Below are 4734 nucleotides of genomic sequence, written 5' to 3'. Positions count from 1 at the left end.
ATTCACTTGAGAGTTTGACTTGATGATCCCTGTGGGTCCAAGAATATTCTGTGAGCTGGAAATATGACCATAATTACCCACTGAAAACAAAAGATAGGTCTTGGCTGGAGACCTATGGATGGATACACTCAAACCAAGTCAGATCAGCACTATGTTAGTAATTTTCTTCTGTTGGTTATCTTATTGCTAGAGTCTTATTTTGCTTGAATGCACACTTCTAATGCATTAATTGCTCAGAAGAACTCTGGATGCCATCATATCTTTTGAGTAAATCAGTAGTGAATATGCTCTGGCACATATTTTGAGTAAATCATTAGTGAATATGCTCTGGCACATATTTTCATCTGTATTCTTTAGTAACTGTTCTTGGTAGGGAAAAAAAAATCCCTAGCAGATCTTGAAAAAAAAATCACTTTGCATTTCAAGCTAGGAAATCTCTCTACCTTCCATCTGACTTATGGATTGTGAAAAGCTACCATAGTGAAAAACAAATTGTTGGATACATATCACATTGAAGGGTTATATGATATATCACTCAGCATGGAGTCTGGTTTGATTTACTTGCACACAAGCAAAAGAAACTGTAACCAAAATAGTGCTTTTCCATTCCTTGTATTCCCCACAATATTCTGCCATGCCTCAGAAGGTAAAGCATGTCATGAAGTCACTGTAGGTCTGCATTCAATAACTGATGGCAGGATAAAGCCTTGCTGTCTAGGTGGATGGTACATGGCAGCACAGATAGAACTAAATGTCTCATTTCTCAGTTCATACCTAATTCAGAGAGGATTGTGGATCTTCCTGTCCTGCAGAAGAGACCAAGAAGCTAAGGAGGAGAGTGACTCTGTATGCACTAACCCCTGATCTGATTTGGAGAGACCTAGGACTTACTGTGATTCAGCTGGGAGGGGAACAGAACTGCAGTATTAGACAAATTACTCACTGTTCAACACTTGGGATCTTATGAAATGTTAGAGAATATTTTAAATTAAGCAAATTAATATTTTCTTACAGTATATTTGGCTGTGTTCCTGGCCTGTATTATTTTTCTGTGTTGGATACCTCCACCTCCAGCAGATATTCAGTCCTTAAAAGGCGTTGGCTTTTATTTTATTCTGTTTATTTTTCTGCCGTCTTATATTCTAAAGAGATGTAATGGATCAGCCCAGATATGTTTCATATTGTGAAGAGAGGGAAGGCAATAGGTTGAAAATCGTTTACAGTTCAACATTGAGCTGATATTTGTGAAGATGAAAACTTACTCCGCAGCATTTTTTACCTTGTGATTTGGATTCCATGGGGTAACAATCAGCTTCAAAAATCTCGTCATGACGCTGTTTTCAAAGTCAAATAAGGAGTGTCAGTGAGAACACACGACCCCCAAGTGGCTCCCCTCCAGCTTCATAACCCCAATTTATTTTTGACATTGTACCATAAGACTGAAATGATTAATCTATAATAGATTATCTCACAAATCTGCAACAGAAGAACAGAGGATATGATTTGCTCAGGATTTGGCACACTGGCAATGGCATGTCACAGCAAAGGGTTTAATGAATAACATGAAACAGAAAAACAAACTGGGGAGAGGCTGGGCTATTGCAGAGGGACTTTAACATGGTGCAAGGGAACCCACCAACCCAACAGCTGCATTGACCACTGACCTCTTGACTTACCACTAATATTTGAGCAAATGATTTCCACTGGCTTTCCAGAAAGACTTCTCTAAGTGTAGATGTTCCTCACAGCCTGCCCTGAGCTTGCATTTCGTAAGTGCTAAGTACCTATAAAATAGAATGAGAGCTGTTTACCCTACCTTTGTGGTTGTCCTGTGGGGTCACAGCATTTGTGTTATGGAACTGCAGAGTAATTATTTGTGAAAAGTGTTGAATTCCTGGGGAAAGCACAAACAATTGGATGGCTATACCATGTACTTGTGCTACTGAGTGCTCCCCTTAATTTCTCAGAATAAAGGATGTTTGTGTGGAACCTCATGCATAACTTACTACATTGTGAAACATTTACCATGGATAAATTTCAGTCCATGGAATTTAGTTAAAAAGGGCAAGCATATTTTTTTCTGTGACATGACTACCCCTTCCACCAAACTTAGAAGCCAAAAGCAATCATAAAAAATCAGAGTAACATCCAAGTTCACAGGCACCATTTTCTGGTGACACTAAAAATGTATTTGCTAGTTAAAAAAAGTTATTGCCCTTTATTATAATTTTAAAAATTTATTAGTAACACTAGAAACTTCAGAAAAAATTCTCTCTCATCTATCTGACCTTGACCATCAACCTGAGAACGGGACACTGAAAAATGGAGGGCAGAGTAAAGCATGGTTGTACTGTTATTGCCATTCAATGACACCTTCCTTCTGTAAAATCTCCAATTCTCTTTTTACAGTATTTCCATATTTACTAAGTAACCTGGGATAAATATGTTGGTCTAACCTTGATTTCTGCTATTTTCAGAGAGATTTACCTGCCAGTCTAGGCTGTCTTTTCTGACATCAGAAGCTGAGCAAAGTTCTCTGTGTAGTAACAGGTTTTATTAGTCTGCAATGCCCCTTCCCTTGACCTGTTTGGACTTCTCTTTTGCTAGTGCTTCTGTCAATCTTTGGCTTTCTGTGTGGGGCCAGTGAAGGTCTCAGACTCAAGACACTTTGGCCAGAACAAAGACTATTAATTTATTTACGTGCACCATCAAGCAGCAATCCTCTTTACATTGTTGGCCAAAGGCAAAAGGGCAAGTCAGTGCTATGTCTCATGGAACTACAGGAGGATGGTGGCAGCAGGGTAGGTCTGAAAAGGCTGTGAGGCCACAGAACTGCCCCATGAGCCAGCACTATTGATAGACAGCTGTGACAGACAACATCAAGACACCTCTGTGCTGTAACCTCCAGCCCATCAAAAGGAGATGTTAATAGTTTCACATAGCTGGGGTTTTGTCCCAGAGGTTAAGTCTTTCTTTGGTTCTGTTGGTGTGTCTGGATGATGGCAACTTTTCCCCTTTAGTCTAAAGGCTCAACAGATGAAGCTTGCCAGGGTAGTGCTGATAATACCCAGCTTCTGCAGCAATGCACAACAGAAGAAAGTAAAACAATATAGGAAAATGGGGATGCTGCTGCCACAAATCCTGGGAAGCTTGAATTTAATACCTCCTTCTCCCTCTGTTGAGGCCACGTTCCTCCCTAGAGGCTTCAGAAAGTGGGTCTTTCCCTCACACTCATCCAAGGTCCAGGAAGGGGTTTCATTTCTCTCTGCTGGGAAGTGAGATAGATACGGGGAATTATGCAGGATTTTTGACCTGGTTGACAGCAAAGGCAGCATTAACAGCTAAAATTTAGACAGCAAAACAGTACTTCAAGCTTTTGGGGGATTGATGCAAGTGGTTCAGCTTGATGCAAATTTCTTTCCATTTATGAGCAATTTTATAAGCAAAAATATTGTCTCCATCTCTCCCTCTAGACACTCCTGACCACAAGCTGAGATCTCACCTACAGACCAGGCATGGTGGGATATCCAATGGCAGAGGTTGCCACACAGCTTGAATTTTACACACATATGAAATATATACAAAATATATAGGGTTTCAGATATCCAATGGGAAGTATCAAGGGCCTTAGCAGACACAGAGGGCTGAAACCATCTGCATTGAAACAGGAGTCAGGGCAGGTCTAGGTCAAGGGTTTGGCTCAGAAAGTAGAGAGCAGCAGGGTTTCATTCCTGGCTGTACAAAGATCTGAAACAACCCCCTGACCCATGCCTTACTTCCCATTCATGGCATTCCAACCATAGAAAACCTGTTGTACTTATGAGACTCCTCTCCTGCTTTGGGGTTATAGAAATGCCATGAAAACCTGCAGAAAGGGATATGGAAAACCAGCATGCAGATCCTGGTCCCAGTCAGCCTGAGAGCCTGTGCCCTATTCTACCACTGCTGCTTCCAGCTCAGTCAGGAGTGCAGCTGAGTGACAATGTGTCACCCTCTGCAGCTGACAGCCCTGAGTCCACAGAGTTCAGGGGTCTTGGCAGTATGGTATAAAATGTAAAGCAGTGGTCTTTTCTGTTGTTGTTTTTGTGAAAGCCAGTTCACAAAAACTGTTGGTTTTTTTGTAAAGCAGTTGGATGAACCACAATTTACTACCATGAACTCCTCTAGTCTGTGTTTTCCTAAAGGTAACAACCATAGATGCTGAGATGGCTGCACTTTGGACTAAACAAATGCTGTAACAGGATGTAGCTGTAACAAACCTGTCAAAGCTCATAAACAAATAATCATCCATTTAATCACTAATTATTAATCCAATTCTGATCTTCAGTTACTCAAAATGAACTGTTTAAAAAAAGTGATACATGTTAGTCAAAAGCAATTTAAAAACATGTGTCCAGAAGTAGTGCATTGGTTTACTGTGGAACAATCCATCTGTTATTACAAGAAAATTAGGACAGGAAAAATAAATCTTATTCCATGAAATCAGCCATATGAGAGAAGATTCCTTTTGAAACTGCCCCCACAAGCAGGACCACAGCCTGCACCATATTCCTGCCCCTCTAAAGCACTAGAATTACAAAATGGAAGGGCATGAAAAAAATTACAGATTTGCTACAGATATCTGCTGCTTAGTGCCTAAAAATTTAGTTAATGGAGCCTCTTAATCTGTGTATGGAAATGAGTCAACAGCAGAAGCACTTCTGACCTCCTTGAAGATTTTTAGCATCATCTCAA

The 4734-nt window shown here is 40.4% G+C and overlaps 1 long non-coding RNA gene across 1 annotated transcript; it reads right to left on the bottom strand.

Annotated features, from left to right (window-relative positions):
• Nucleotides 1–1291: 1291 nt before the first annotated feature.
• Nucleotides 1292–3939, bottom strand: LOC128942990 (uncharacterized). Its single transcript, XR_008483658.1, has 3 exons — nt 3164–3939; nt 1677–1784; nt 1292–1476 (listed from the first exon to the last, which is right to left on the bottom strand). It is a non-coding gene; the product is annotated as an uncharacterized LOC128942990 (long non-coding RNA).
• Nucleotides 3940–4734: the final 795 nt, after the last annotated feature.

This window comes from Melozone crissalis, unplaced genomic scaffold (assembly GCF_028551555.1).
Source record: "Melozone crissalis strain CALT ecotype California unplaced genomic scaffold, PUWL_Pcris_2 ptg000045l_1, whole genome shotgun sequence".
NCBI lineage: Eukaryota > Metazoa > Chordata > Aves > Passeriformes > Passerellidae > Melozone > Melozone crissalis.
This window is presented reverse-complemented; position numbering and strand designations above follow the sequence as displayed.